The sequence below is a fragment of the Tamandua tetradactyla genome, chromosome 7 (genome assembly GCF_023851605.1).
Source record: "Tamandua tetradactyla isolate mTamTet1 chromosome 7, mTamTet1.pri, whole genome shotgun sequence".
Classification (NCBI taxonomy): Eukaryota; Metazoa; Chordata; class Mammalia; order Pilosa; family Myrmecophagidae; genus Tamandua; species Tamandua tetradactyla.
This window is the reverse complement of record NC_135333.1, coordinates 45775520-45791857: the sequence shown is the minus strand read 5'-3', so window position 1 is coordinate 45791857 and position 16338 is coordinate 45775520. Positions and strand designations below refer to the sequence as shown.

The window sequence follows — 16338 nt, the reverse complement described above, 5'->3', positions numbered from 1 at the left end:
GCAGGGCTAACAGAAAAAGAAAAAAGAAAAAAAAAAATAGGTGTTTTTTTTATTTGAAAAGGAAAATAAAAGGGGGTCCTGAAGGAAAAGAGGGGGCATACAGGACCTGGAGATACACAGAGCAACGTACCAACTTTGCTCTTGATTGGTAAACCCAAAGAATGGGGGTCATTTTCTGAAAAGGATTTTTCTTTTTCTTTTTTGTGGCTGTGTTTCTATGGCTTGACTCCTGTTTGGATACAGACGCAAGGCTTCTCAGGCTCCAACTGCCCCAGGCATAGGTAGAATTGAATTGTCTGAGAGTTTGTCAGGAGTCTATGCTTCTGCAGGAGAGGGGTGGGGCTAGTTCAAGTGGAATCCCTCCCTCAAGAAATTCAGGCCCTAGGGCCTGTAAAAGTGAAGCAATTAAAGTCAGCCTACAACCTCTCCTCTGTCTCAACCAAGCCCCCAGCCGGGAGAGTCTGCTGTAGTTAAAGGTACCACATCACCTTATGCTGGTGGGATCTGCAGGCAGAAAGTGCCACATACTGGGTAGCATGGGAAAAACTCAGAGTCCAGAGACTTCATAGGAAAACTTTTCAACCTGCTGGGTCTCACCACTGAGGAAAACTGACACAGGTGACTCTTTCCTCTTAAGAGGAGACCACTCTGGTCTGAGAAAATCTAGCTGGGGTCTCTAATAGACCCTTCTAAGTGGGGGGGAAGGCACCATACAGGCAGGGCAAGAAACAAAAAAACAAGAACTGAAAAATTCTGATCTGTTAAACAAAACCTAAGCTACAGGACTAGAATAAGCTGAACTGAATGTCAAAGAACAGATAGACAACAAAGTCATCCAGGAAGAAAATCCTTGATAAAAAAAAAGTGAAAACTATATCCAGAATAAATAATTAAGGTAATTAAATGCCTAGACACACGCAAAAATAAGGAATCATACCAGGAAAACTGAAGAAATGGCCCAGTCAAAGGAACAAACCAACAAACCAGATATCGCATTAAGTAAATGAGATACAGAAGTTGAAGCAATTAATTCAGAATGTTCAAATAGACATGAAAAACCTCAACAAAAATCAAATCAATGGCTATAGGCTGAGCCCCTAGTCTTGGGGTTTGTTCACATGAAACATAACCCCACAAAGGATAGGTCAAGCCTACTTAAAATGAGGCCTAAGAGTCACCCCCAAGAGAACCTCTTTTGTTGCTCAGATGTGGCCTCTGTCTCCAGCCAATACAACAAGCAAACTCACCACTCTCCCCCTGTCTATGTGGGACATGACCCCCAGGGGTGTGGACCTTCCTGGCAACGTGGAACAGAAATCCTAGAATGAGCTGAGACTCAGCATCAAGGGATTGAGAAAAACTCTAGAATGAGCTGAGATTCAGCATCAAGGGATAAAGAAAACCTTCTTCACCAAAAAGGGGAAGAGTGAAATGAGACAAAGTGTCAATGGCTGTGAGATCCAGAGTCGAGAGGCTGTCCTGGAGGTTGTTCTTATGCATTAAGTAGATATCACCTTGTTATTCAAGATGTAATGGAGAGCCTGGAGAGAACTGCCTGAAAATGTAGAGCTGTGTTCCAGTAGCCATGTTTCTTGATGAAAACTGTATAATGATATAGCTTTCACAATGTGACTGTGTGATTGTGAAAACCTTGTGTCTGATGCTCCTTTTATCTACCTTGTCAACAGATGAGGAGAACATATGGAATAAAAATAAACAATACGGGGAACAAATGTTAAAAAAAATTCAGTTTGAAATGCTAGTGATCAATGAAAGGGCGGGTACAGAGTATGGTACGTAAAATTTTTTTTCTTTTTCTGTTTTTGTTTTATTTTTCTGTTGTCTTTTTATTTATTTTTCTGAATTGATGCAAATATTCTAAGAAATGATCATGATGATGAATATGCAATTATGTGATGATATTGTGAATTACTGATTATATATGTAGAACAGAATGAGCATATATTACAGATGTTTGTGTTTCTTTCTTGTAATTTCTTTTTAATTAATAAAAAATTATAAAAAAACAAATCAATGAATTCAGGGAGGATACAAAGAAGGCAAGGAAGGAACAAAAAGAAATCTAAAGTCTGAAAAAATAAATCACAGAACTTATGGAAATGAAAGGAACAGTAGAAGAGATGAAAAAAAAACAATGGAAACCTACAATGTTAGATTTCGAGAGGCAGAAGTCAGGATTAGTGAACTGGTGGATGGCACATCTGAAATCCGACAAGCAAAAGAAAATTTAGGGAAAAGAATGAAAAAATACGAGCGGGGACTCAGGGAATTTAATTACAACATGAAGTGCATGAATATATGTGTTGTGGGTGTTCCAGAAGGAGAAAAGAAGGGAAAAGGAGGAGAAAAACTAATGGAGAAAATTATCACTAAAAATTTCCCAACTCTTATGAGAGACTTAAAATTACACATCCAAGAAGCACAGCATATCCCAAACAGAAAAGATCCAAATAGATGTACTCCAAGACACTTACGAATGAGAAGGTTAGATATCAAAGAGAAAGAGAATCTTGAAAGTAGCAAGAGAAAAGCAATCCATCACACACAAGGGAAGCCCAACAAGACTATGCATACGTTTCTCAGCAGAAATCATGGATGTGAGAAGACAGTGGGATGATATATTTAAGTTACTAAAAGAGAAAAACTGCCAACCAAGAATTCTATACCCAGCAAAATTGTCCTTCAAAAATGAGGGGGAAATTAAAACATTTTCAGACAAAAAATCAGTGAGAGAATTTGTGATCAAGAGACCAGCTCTGCAAGAAATAGTGAAAGAAGCACTAGAGACAGACAGGAAAAGACAGGAGAGAGAGGTGTGGAGAAGAGTATAGAAATGAAGACTATCAGCAAAGGTAAAAAGAAGAAAAATTAGATATGACATATAAAATCCAAAAGGCAAAAAGGGAGAAGAAAATACTGCCCATACACTAATAACACTAAATGTTAATGGATTAAATTCCCAAAAGAAAAGACAAAGACTGGCAGAATGGATTTTAAAAAGGACCCAGCTATATGCTGTCTAAAGGAAATGCATCTTAGACCCCAAGGATAAACAGGCTGAAAGTGAAAGGTTGGGAAAAGATATTTCATGTAAATCACCAGAAGAGCAGCAGCAGCTATACTAACATCTAACAAATCAGACTTCAAATGTAAAACATTTAAAAGATACTAAGAAGGACACTCCATATTAATAAAAGGAACAATTCAACAAGAACACATAACAATCACGAATATTTATGGACCAAGCCAGAATGCTCCAAAATACATGAGGCAAACACTGAAAAGAAAAATAGACACACCTACCATAACAGTTGGAGACATCAATTCCCCACTCTCATCAATGTACAGAACATCTAGACAGAGGATCAATAAAGAAACAGAATTTGAATAATACAATAAATGAGCTAGACTTAACAGACATTCATAGAACATTACACCCCAAATAGCAGGATACACCTTTTTCTCAAGTGCTCATGGATCATTCTCAAGGAGGACCATATGCTGAGACACAAAGCAAGTCTCAATAAATTTAAAAAGGTTGAAATCATACAAAATACTTTCTCAGATCATAAAAAAATGAAGCTGGAACTCAATAACAGGCAGAGTGCCAGAAAACTCACAAATATATGGAGGCTCAAAAACACACTCTTAAACAACCAGTGGGTCAAGGAAGAAATTATAAGAGAAATCAGTAAATATCTAGAGGCAAATAAAAAGAAAACACAACATATCAAAATTTATGGGATACAGCAAAGGCAGTGCTAAGAGGGAAATTTATTTCCCTAAATGCCTATATCAAAAAAGAAGAAAGGGCAAAAATCGAGGAATTAACTGTCCACTTAGAAGAACTAGAGAAAGAACAGCAAATTAACCCCAAAGCAAGCAAGAGGAAAGAAGTAATGAAGATTAGAGCAGAAATAAATGAAATTGAGAACATGAAAACAATTGAAAAAATCAACAAAATCAGAAGTTGGTTGTATGAGAAAATCAATAAGATTGATGGACCCTTAGCGAGGTTGATAAAAAGAAGAAGAGAGAGGATGCAAATAAATACAATCAGAAATGGAAGAGGAGACATAACCACTGACCCCACAGAAATAAAGGAAGTAATGAGAGGATACTATGAACAACTTTATGCTAATAAACTCGACATCGACAATGTAGATGAAATGAACAACTTCCTAGGAAGGCATGAACAACCAACATTGGCTTGAGAAGATACAGACAACCTCAACAAACCAATCACAAGTAAAGAAACTGAATCAGTAATTAAGAAGCTGCTCAAAAAGAGAAGTCCAGGACCAGATGGCTTCACATGTGAATTCTACCAAACATTCAAGAAAGAATTAATACCAATCCTGCTCAAACTCTTCAAAAAAATTGAAGAGGAGGGAAAGCTACCTAACTCATTCTATGAAGCCAACATCACCCTCATACCAAAACCAGACAAAGATATTATAAGAAAAGAAAACTACAGACCAATCTCTCTAATGAATATAAATGCTAAACTCCTCAACAAAAGTCTTGCAAATCGAGTCCATCAGCACATTAAAAGAATTATATACCATGACCAAGTAGGATTCATCCCAGGGATGCAAGCATGGTTCAATATAAGAAAATCAATTAATGTAATGCACCATATCAACAAATCAAAGCAGAAAAACCACATGATCATCTCAATTGATGCAGAAAAGGCATTTGACAAAATTTAGCATCTTTTCTTATTAAAAACACTTCAAAGGATAGGAATAGAAGGGAACTTCCTCAACATGACAAAGGGAATACATGAAAACCCTACAGCTAACATTATCCTCAATGGGGAAAAACTGAAAACTTTCCCGCTAAGATCAGGAGCAAGACAAGGATGTCCATTATCACCAGTGTTATCTAACATTGTGTTGGAAGTTCTAGCCAGAGCAATTAAACAAGAAAAAGAAATACAAGGCATCAAAATTGAAAAGGAAGAAGTAAAACTCTCACTATTCGCAGATGATATGATACTACATGTCGTAAACCCTGAAAAATCCACAGCAAAACTACTGGAGCTAATAAATGAGTACAGCAAAGTGGCAGGTTACAAGATCAATACTCAGAAATCTGTAGTGTTTCTATACACTAGTAATGAACAATCTGACAGGGAAAGAAAGAAAAAAATTCCATTTACAATTGCAACCAAAAGAATAAATATTTAGGAATAAATTTAAATAAAAATATAAAAGACCTACACAAAGAAAACTACAAGAAACTGTCAAAAGAAATCACAGAAGACCTAAATAAATGGAACAGCACACTGTCATGGATTGGAAGACTAAACATAGTTAAGATGTCAATTCTACCAAAATTGATTTACAGATTCAATGCAATACCAATCAAAAGCCCAAAAACTTACTTTTCAGAAATAGAAAAACAAATAACCAAATTTATCTGGAGGGGTAGGGTGCCCCGAATAGCTAAAAATATCCTGATAAAGAAAAATGAAGTCGGAGGTCTCATGCTACCTGACTTTAAGGCGTATTATGAAACTACAATGGTCAAAACAGCATAATACTGGCATAAAGATAGATATACTGACCAATGGAAGTGTTCAGATACAGAACCTCTCATCTATGGATAACTGATCTTTGATAAGGCAGTCAAGCCAACTCATCTGGGACAGAACAGTCTCTTTAATAAATGCTGCCTAGAGACCTGGATAGCCACATGCAAAAGAATGAAAGAGGATCTATATCCCACAGCCTATATAAAAATTAACTCAAAATGGATCAAAACCTAAACATTAGCTCTAAGACCATAAAAGTTTTAGAAGAAAATACAGGGAAATATCTTGTAAATCTTATAATACGAGGTGGTTTCCTAGACCTTACACCCAAAGCATGAGCATTGAGAAAGAAAGAAAGAAATGAGAATTCCTCAAAATTAAACTTCTGTGCATTAAAGAACTTTGTCAAGAATGTAAGACAGCCCACACAATGGGACACAATATTTGGAAACGATATATGAGAGAAATGTCTAGTACCCAGAATATATAAAAAGGTTGTTCAACTCAACAACAAAAAGACAGACAAGCCAATTATAAAACGGACAAAAAACATGAACAGACACTTCTCAAAAGAGGAAACACAAATGGCCAAAAGCACATGAAAAGATTCTCAACTTCCCTGGCTATTACGGAAATGCAAACCAAAACCACAATGATGTATCATCAGACACCCACCAGAATGGCCATTATCAATAAAACAGAAAACGACAAGTGTTGGAGGAGATGTGAAGAAGCACACTTATCCACTGTTGGTGGGAATGTCAAATGGTAAAACTGCTGTGGAAGGCAGTTTGGCGGTTACTCAGGAAGCTAAGTATAGAATTGTCACATGACCTACCGATACCATTGCTAAGTATCTACTCAGAGGACACGAGGGAAAGGACACAAATGGACATTGTTCTAGTTTGCTAACTGCCAGAATGCAATATACCAGAAATGGAACAGCTTTTAAAAAGGGGAATTTAATAAGTTGCTAGTTTACAGTTCTAAGGCTGAGAAAATGTCCCAATTAAACAAGTCTATTGAAATGTCCAATCAAAGACATCCAGGGAAAAATACCTGTGAAGAAGGTTGATGAAGTTCACAGTTTCTTTCTCAAGTGGAAGGGCACATGGCGAACACAGTCAGGGTTTCTCTCTCATCCGGAAAGGCATATGGTGAACATGGTCAGGGTTCCTCTCTCATCTGGAAGGGCACATGGCAGACATGGCATCATCTGCTAGCTTCTCCTGGCTCCCTGCTTCATGACACTCCCCAGGAGGCACTTTCCTTCTTCATCTCCAAAGGTCGCTGGCTGGTGGACTCTGCTTTGTGGTGCTGCAGCATTCTCTGCTCTCTCTGAATCTCTCATTCTCCAACATGTTTCCTCTTTTATAGCACTCCAGAAACTTATTAAGACCCACCCAAATGGGTGGAGACATGTCATCACCTAATCCAGCTTAACAACACTCTTGACTAAATCACATCATCCAGGGAGATGATCTGATTACAGTTTCAAACAACAGTATTGAATAGGGATTATTCTGCCTTCATGAAATGGGATTTAGATTAAAACATGGCTTTTCTAGGGTCCACACATCCTTTCAAACCAGTACAATCTCCCTACCCCATTATTAGTGACAGACCCTTACAATATGAAACATTTAGAATTGCCATAGCCCAAACACCCCTAAAGAGAGGGATGAAAAGATCAAAGATGATGGTTATACAGAGAAGATAGGATTTAACAAAAGAATATGAATTTTGAATCATTAAATTGATATCTCTTTTAGTCTCCAGTATTTTAGAACAGCTAGAATAAAACCTAAAATGGTAGAATTTTAACCCATTTCAAACTCTGAAATGTGTTCTATAACTAATTGTGGTGCTGTGCTTTGAAATTTATAGTTTATATATATATATATATATAAACTATATATATATATATATATATATATGTCATTGTTCACAAAGAAAAGAAGGAATGATGAAAAATATTTAAGCCCTCTAACCTCCTATATTCTAGAGCAGCTGGAAGGAAAAATATAAGAGGATCGTTATGATAGCCCATGACCAACTCTGGGATCTCTCCTGTAACTACTTCTTGAAGAATGCTTTGAAATCTATTGCTTTTTTATTTCTTTGCTTTGTATGTATGCTATGCTACACAATAAAACAAGTTTTTTTTAAAAAAAGGCCTCCCAAAAAAGGTTACTTTTAAAAAGTGGGAGCAGATGAATAAAAGCCAAAATCAGAGATGAAAGGAGGAAGTAACCATAAGCACAAAGATGAACTGAAGTGATGATAGGAGGATATTTTGGACAAGTCTATGCTAATGTACCCAGGGCCAGTCCGAATCATCTGTGAGACAAGAAAACACCACCTGAGCTCAGCTCAGACCTGCCAGTGGGGCCTCTACAGGGACAGGCCTGGGCACCAAGGCCAGAACATTATATGGGTCCTGCTGAATGGTCATGAATGTGCTATCCCAGAGCAGACAAGGTGCTCCTTTAGAATAGGGGCTGCCTTCATAGCTGTCTATATACACAGGTCATAACCACAGGCCTGACATACAGCTGGCATCCTCTGCAGGTTTTACTGACTCAATGACAAATGAACTTTGCAGAACTTCTTAAAGGGTGCTTCTTCCCCAGACAGTAGGGAAAGAGCAAGGCAGGGAGCCAGAAAGATGGGAAAGAGGGCCTGGTTCCAGCCTCCACCTATGTTTCCAGCCTAGTCCCCACTGCTCACTGCCCTCTTCTTCTACAGTTGAGTTTTAGTTGAGTGCATGGAGGAGCACACCCTCCTCCTTGAGCCTAGCATCCCCAGCCTTCCTTATAGCCCACTGGGGAATATGGTTGACCTCTGGCCAACAGGACAGAAGTACCAGTTACAATGGAACCTCTAGGTCTCACTTGGTTGAGCGCTTCTGTACCCCTGGGCCTTTCTGTCTGTGGAAGATGGCAAGAAGCAGGGCAGCCTTTCTGGATCCGTGCATGGAAGCCACAGGGGACATACCAGATGGTTAGATAAGAGGGAAATTTACTTCAACCTTGTCTAAGCATCTGTACGTCTTGAGATCTAAAGCATCTTGAGATCTCTTTATTGTGGAAGCTCAGTCTTTACATTAATAGAGTTTATGCAAGCCTATCAACCTTACTGAGCTTCAGCGCCTTCACTTGTAAAATGGTCTTTTTCTTCAAAAGGTTACAGGAGGTAAAATGCCTGACATAGAATGAGTACACACCAAATACTTGAATTTATTGAAGGAATGAAAGAAAGGATATAATGTGCCCAACACATATTATAAGCTCAATGAGTGTTAATTCTCTCCCCTTTTAAAATTAGTTTCAAAACTCACCCTCTCATTTCCCAGTAGTAGCAAAAAAACAGTCCATCGTGACTGCTTGTCATAAGCATAGCAAAGAAAGGGGCAGGCTAAGAAGGCCGTGTCCTACTACTCCCCTTCATGAAGAAGGAGCCACAAGGTGTACACTGTGAGCAAAAAAGGAGGGAAACACCTGGGGAAGGGAATGAGAGCTCAGATCCAGGCTTGAGAGCTGCTTCGCTTCCTAGCCACCACTTGTTTATGAAATGAAAAGCAATCTTTCTCTGCTATGGCTAGATGCTGGTCCTTGGTTAAGAGTTGTATATTTTGGAAAATCTTGGCAACTCAAAAATCAAAAATAATAAAACTAAAGTACAAACAGTAAATCTGTTTATTCTCCCCCAAAAAAGTAGCAGAATGAGACTTCTAAAGGGATGAATGATGAAATAATGAAACCAGACCATAGCCAAAACCCAGACTGACCTAGGCAAGCCAAGTCAGGCAGTCACTTGCACTTGAGAAATCAGCTTCAGTCCAACTACCATTGGAGGGTTCTCTCTCAATCCTATGGCTTATTTTAAGATCTTTCTATCTCTGGCACTTTGCAGGAATATACTCTCTTTTGGGTAACTAAATTTTCTTTTTATTTTAACCTGCTTAAGGTTTGTTGGTATTCTTGCATCTGTAGATTGGTTTCTTTTCAGTTCTGGCAAATCTTTAACTTTTATCTTTTCAAATAACAAATTTGCCACATTCTCTCTTTTCTCCTTATAGAACACCAATCAAATGTATATTAGGCCTTCTTCCTCTATCTTCCATGTCTCTTAACCTCTACCTTGTATTTTCTTCTTTTTTTTATATTGTATATTATAACATATATACAAAGCAAAGAAATAAAAAAGCAATAGTTTTCAAATTACTCTTCAAAAAGTGGTTACAGGATAGATCCCAGAGATTGTCATGAGCTATCATACAATCCTCTCATATTTTTCCTTCTAGCTGCTCTAGAATATAGGAGGTTAGAGGGCTTAAATACTTTATCATCACAATCAACATTTTTTTGAACAATAACATATGTAGAAGCCAAGAGTTTAAAGCAAGACCTACAGAATTTGTTGCAAGCTGCTGGCCTCAGGATGGCAGCGGTAAACTGTGGCGATTGTTATGTAGAGCAGTCTGGGAGGAAGAGAATGTTTACCCCAAACAGTTATGTTAAGTATGAAGAACACTGTGAGATAAGAATCTTGCTCCCTCAGGAAATGCCTGCATATCTATTGACATCCTGTGGTATATAACTAAGATCTGGTTGAAAATAAAGTTGTCTGATGTCTGATATAGATTTAAGCTTCAGACCCCCTGAACCCATTTGTGTCTTTCTTTTCTTCCTTTCTCTCTCTCTTTCTCATCATTCCTTAATATCCTTCGAGCTCCATTTCAATAGGAAGCAACATTTGGCACCCAAACGTGGGGCTCGAAGAAGAAGACTCCAAATCAATATTAAGGAACCAAGGAAAAGTCTCATTAGAGGCACGTGTGTCCAGCCGATAGAAGAGGACTCGAGTCGTATTTGTAAGTAAGCATTTTCCTTGGATCATCAGGGTAATGGGTAATCACAATGGGCGGCTGGAGGAGTATGTGTGTGTGTTAAAGCTACTGGGGTGCCTGTTAAAACATCTGAATTAGTAAGCTTATTTGATCTCATTCAAAAACACTGTTGTTGGTTTCAGCCTTAAGGCCATAATGTTTTAAATCTTAAGTAATGGAAATTCGTTATGAAGGCTTTGCAGTGAATATAAGACGGGGAGAATATTCCTGTTTCTATTTGGTTATTGTGTTCAGTCAGGCAATGAACTACCTGGCTCATGCTTTGTCTTAAACTCTAAGTTGTGTTTCTTCTCAATCTCCCACTACCACTTCTTACCCTGTTTCGACAGTTGCTTGAGCCGGACTCGGCAATTGGTGCCCAAACAGGGATCTAATAAGGGAACTCTTAAAGCATAAAGTGAGGAGATGCTCCAGGGACATCCACTACAAATACTACAGGCGGGCCTTTTTGAGTTGAGCAGTGGCCCTTATCTGTAAAGAGGTTTGAGGCTCTGACTCGGTTGATTTGGGAACAGTACGGAGCAGGACGTTTAGAGGAGTCTCGTGGTTCTTGGAATTCTCCGATATTTATTGCAGGAGGGAGGTCAGGAAAATGGAGAATGTTGACTGATTTGATAAAAGTTGATACTGTGGTTCAGCCTACAGAGTCATTGCAGCCTGGCTTGCCCACACCAGTTGTAATTTCTAAGAACTGATTTATTATGATAGATTTTAAAAATTGCTTCTTTGCCGTGCCTTTGGCAGAGCAGGATAAAGAAAGCTTGGTTTCTGGGCTTGTTCTTGATGGGCTGCCTTTATATAGGGATTCATGTACACCTGAGTCAGAAAGTATTCAGTGAGAAAGGTGCCATACCAAACGGGGGTCAGTGCTCATTGATGGTTCCTGTGGCAGGTTGGTCCCCAACGGGGTGTGCAGTTCAGGATTGTAGTTCTGACTCAAGGTATTCTGTTAGGTTACCTTTGTTTAGTCTGAATGATTATTCTATGAGATTTATACCAATACTACAGGTAAAGTCCTATGACTCAGAATGGGAACGGCAACCCCATCTCCTTTTGTTAACTTAAATCCTCAATAAACAGCAATTTGGAAACTGGCCATGAGTTTAGCTCCTATTCATGTTTGAAAAGAGAAATATATTTTAAGAACTTTAAAACTAAAAATTCTTGTTAAAAACTATATATTGATAGTTAATGAATATTTGAAACATTAAAGTATTTTAAATATTTAACATTATTCTAACAAATTTAATTTTGATGGTAATTGCATATGTGGTAAAATATTTGTTCAAAGTAATGATTTAAGTATGAAAAATATGAAAGATGTATTTTTATTAATAGGAAAACAATAGTTTTATCCTAAAATGAATAACTGTTACTAAATGAGAAAAATATGGGACAAAGCCTAAACTAATATAATAAATGCTGAGGGTTTGTAAAAATGGAAATTCTGGTTAAAATCAAGAAAGATATAATGAGTCTAAAATGACAATGTTTTCTTGGACTTTTAGCCTGTTCTAATGAAAGGATATAAAAAAAAATTCTAAATAATTAGTTAGAAAGCAAAGAGTCTGTGTTTTATCAAAATAACTTATGTTAACTTTTATCATGTTATTATCTGTATAAAAAATACTGATTTTCTCCTGGGTATCATCATACTGGCAAAAACTGCTTGTTGCCCTAAACCAGGTGGCTTAATCTATTAATCTAAGTACTATTACTATAAATGAATCTATTACTGACTAAATAATATTCAAATCATTTAAATACCTAAATTCCTTTAAGCCAAAAATACTTTAATGCTTTGTCCAGTGTTTATATAAACTATATATGTATAAACTAAATTTATCCCAAGATAACCATGGCTTATAGTGGAAGCAGATCAGATTTGAGGGTTGAATGCAAGGAAAAAATATACTTGTGGAGTCTTTTTTGTTCACCTGATGTTGCCATTACATGCAACTGATATTGCTATCACATGACCTTGGTAAGAAATAGTTAAAATGTACACTCTTGTTGGGAGGACTGGCTATCCCCCCAGAAGGAGGTGTACTTTAATAAAGATATCTAGGTCCCAGGAAGCTCCTCTTGGTCCCTAGCCAGTTCCCAGAGGACCCAACTTGGCCCGGTCATGTAAGCAAATCAGAATTTGGCCACTATTGTGAGAAAATATCATAAAAACTGCATGAAATAAATTTAAAATTAGCAAAAATGCACAACCAATTATAAAGAATCCACATTCTTGCATTCCTTTTTAATCAATCCAATGAATTCAATTTTTAAAATCTGGTCATTTACTATGGGTACACATCACTATTGACACTCTGCTTTCATTTTGCTACCTGCCACTTTAGGGATTCCTAATTATATGTTACAAAACTTGTTTGATATTTTACAAGGAGATTCTGATTTATTAAGCAAAAGGCAGTTAACAGCTGCAGCTGAACGAGAGTTACAATTAATTGAACAATGCATTCAGAAAGGACAGCTTGTTCAAATAGATCTAAAAAAAAGTATTATTTTCTTTACCTTGCAATCTCCCACAGGCCTATTTTAGCAAGACGGTGTTTTAAAATGGATTTTTTTACCAAACAATTGACAAAAATGTTTAAATACATATTTGCAAAAGATTATTTCTTTAATAGCCAAAAGTCACCAAAAATATTATCAATTAAGAAGTCATGATCCTAATCATATAGTGTGTAATCTCACAAAGGAAGAAGTTCAAAGTCTATATATTTTCAATACCTTTTGGCAAATAGCATTAAGTGACTTTAAAGGACAAATGAATAATCATTTGCTATGTCAAAACTTTTACAATTTTTAAAAATGAACGCAATGGATTTTGCCTAAAATAGTTCCAGCTTCCCTGCTAGCTATTACTGTCTTTACCAATGATAATATTAATGGGAAAGCTGCATATGTCACCCCAGTGGAAAACAAGTTAGAAAATGCCTTATACCTCAGCCCAGCGGACTGAATTAGCAGCTGTAATTCAAGTATTGCAAAGTTTTCCACAATCTCTTGATATTGTTTCTGATTTTGAATATGTTTACCAAACAGTTACTCACATTGAGACGGCTTCTTTGTTTAAAAGAAATGAATTGTCCTGAATGTTTTTACATTCACAAACATTAGTCAAAAGCTGAATTACTCCCCTTTTTATCATGCATATAAAGAGCTCAAATCAATCTTCCAGGTCCTTTATCATTACAAAATCAGCAAGCAGATACTCTTATGGGGGTAATGCAAAATCCCACAACATTTCACAAATTGACTCATATCAATAGCAAAGGGCTGTGAAAGAAATTTCCATCTTTTTTAAACAGCAAGCTCAGGACATTGTTAGGACTTGTCAAACCTGTGGGCCTTTAAATGCACTCCGATTTGCATCAGGGATTAATCCTAGAGGTCAAAAAGCAGATGAATTATAGCAAATGGATGTTACTCGTATTTCACATTTTAGTAAAATGCAATATGTACATGTTATCATAGACACTTGTTCTCATTTCATCTGGGCTACCGCACAATCTGGAGATCGTTTTTGCCATGTTCAATCACATTTACTTAATGCTTTTGCTGTTATGGGATGCCCTCAATCTATTAAAACGGACAATGGTCCTGCTTATACAGGAAAACAATTTCATAAATTTTGTACTACTTTTAATATTACTCATATCACAGGAATTCCACACAATCCCTCAGGGCAAGGAATTATTGAACGAGCAAACCGGACGCTAAAGTCTATGCTTTTAAAACAAAAAGGGGGAGACGATGATCAGGAGGATGATGTTATGAAAATAAGTACTCCTAAAGATTAATTAGCAAAGGCATTGTTTACTCTAAATTTTTTAAACATTTATGATAATTCATCACAGACTCCTGCAGAACAACATTTTAGTAATTTGGGAAAGAAAAATGATACAACCCAAACAGAACTGCAGCTGCAGCCAATCTATTGGAAAGATGTTAAAGATGATTTATGGAAACCAGGAATGGTAAAGGTGTGGGGTAGGGGATTTGCTCTTGTCATTGCAGATGACAGAACCTCGGTTTGGATTCCTTCGAAGAGAATAAAACCCAGACATGTCAACCCGGACAAAAAATAACTAAATGGGTAATGTATACTATAGCACATACAATTTTGATTGCTGAAGGACAGGGACATATTTATACTTACTGGGATTATCTGTGGGCCCTAACATGGGCCAATTCAAATTTACCAAAATAATCTGAATACAAGTTTAAGATTTCTAGATCCAATAAAAAGAAAACTGGTGTCAAATTTAATTCCAATTTTAGAAAGACCTATATGCGTAAATCTATGGATACAAAGGATACTTGCCTGTTAGATGGGAAAGAAAGTTGGAATGGATGACAGTTATGTCATATGGATTGAGCAGTTATCATAATTAATGATTCCTATGGAATTGTAAGAGATGCAGCCCCTGTGGGGTCACCCATCTCTAACTTGAAGATAACTGAGACTATATGGACAGGCAAGCTAAATCAGGGTTTAATTCATGGAGGGTAATTTGTGCCAAATTCATGGGATGATAAATATAGCATTAGTGAAAGAAATTGACAGAAAATTTTTCTAGGACTGAGACCAATTTTTATAGCCAATTCTAGTAACTATAACTTCTTTTTAAATAGCAGCCATAAGCACTATATACAAATATGTATTAGAGATCCATATATACTTGTTAAAGTTCATATGCATATAAGAAATCAAACTTCTAATTGTGAAAATTATTCTCTATTCACTTGTCCCCAAGCATTTATGTTGCAGGAAAATGAGACGATTATAGCAGAAAGGAGAAGAGGTATTTGGCTGCCAGTGCAGATGTCAAGATCTTTGCAATCCTCTCCAGAAACACATATACTGATCCATTTGGCAAAAGAATATCTAAAAAGGACTAATAGACTAATTGGATTCATTATTGCATCTGTCATTAGAATCATTGGAAGCATCACGGTGGCTGCAGTCGCTGAAACCGCATTGCAACAAACTATACAGATGCAGCATTGTTAGAAAAACACCAATGAACTGTGGCATAGACAATCTCATTGATGAGCAAACTAATAATGGACTAAATAATATAGAAATGACATTGGTTCATATTGGAGATCAAATGTATAATTTAAATTTTTTACAAAGTTTAAAGTGTAAAAGGAATAAGAGCAGTTTTTGTATTACCCTCTTCTAACATATGGCTTGTTTGAAATAGAATGGGAAAAGGGAATAGGCATCTTTTAAGGCTTTCAGATAGTTTAAATCCTGATATCTTAGAATTACAAAAAAGGGGTATTAGAATGTAAATTAGAATAATCTACATAGAGCCTATGGAAGTAATGTTACACAATCACTTACCCAAGAGCTAAAAAATCTTAGGTTTGGGGCTGTTTATACTTCGCTTCCTCCTCAGCTGTGTTTAACAACAAAGAAAAAGGTGATTCTTGCAAAAACTCGTTGGCTCCCTCCTGAATCAAAGTCAGAGAGCTTGACTGGCAGCCAATGACGGGTAAGACCCTTCAGAGCCTAAGGGCAACCTAAGACAGGCACGGTCACCTCTGCTTATAGTCACCCTAAAAAGGTGATTCTTGTTTTCCTCGGCTTATAAAATAAAAAGGGGGAAATGTAGAAGCCAAGAGTTTAAAGCAAGACCTACAGAATTTGTTGCAAGCTGCTGGCCTCAGGATGGCAGCGGTAAACTGTGGCGATTGTTATGTAGAGCAGTCTGGGAGGAAGAGAATGTTTACACCAAACAGTTATGTTAAGTATGAAGAACACTGTGAGATAAGAATCTTGCTCCCTCAGGAAATGCCTGCATATCTATTGACATCCTGTGGTATATAACTAAGATCT

The 16338-nt window shown here is 37.0% G+C and overlaps 1 protein-coding gene across 12 annotated transcripts in view; it reads right to left on the bottom strand.

Moving 5' to 3' along the window:
- Nucleotides 1-16338, bottom strand: part of PPP6R2 (protein phosphatase 6 regulatory subunit 2) — a 215024-nt gene that overhangs the window by 105289 nt on the left and 93397 nt on the right. The window contains exons 3-4 of one of the 12 annotated variants that reach the window (XM_077169282.1): nucleotides 6620-6745; nucleotides 3325-3374 (exon numbers count right to left, since the gene is read on the bottom strand). The exons of 10 other annotated variants lie outside the window; for them this stretch is intronic. The gene's annotated coding sequence lies outside the window, so the exon portion shown is untranslated. The remainder of the gene's footprint in view (nucleotides 1-3324; nucleotides 3375-6619; nucleotides 6746-16338) is intronic. One more of the 12 variants, XM_077169281.1, reaches the window with a different exon arrangement.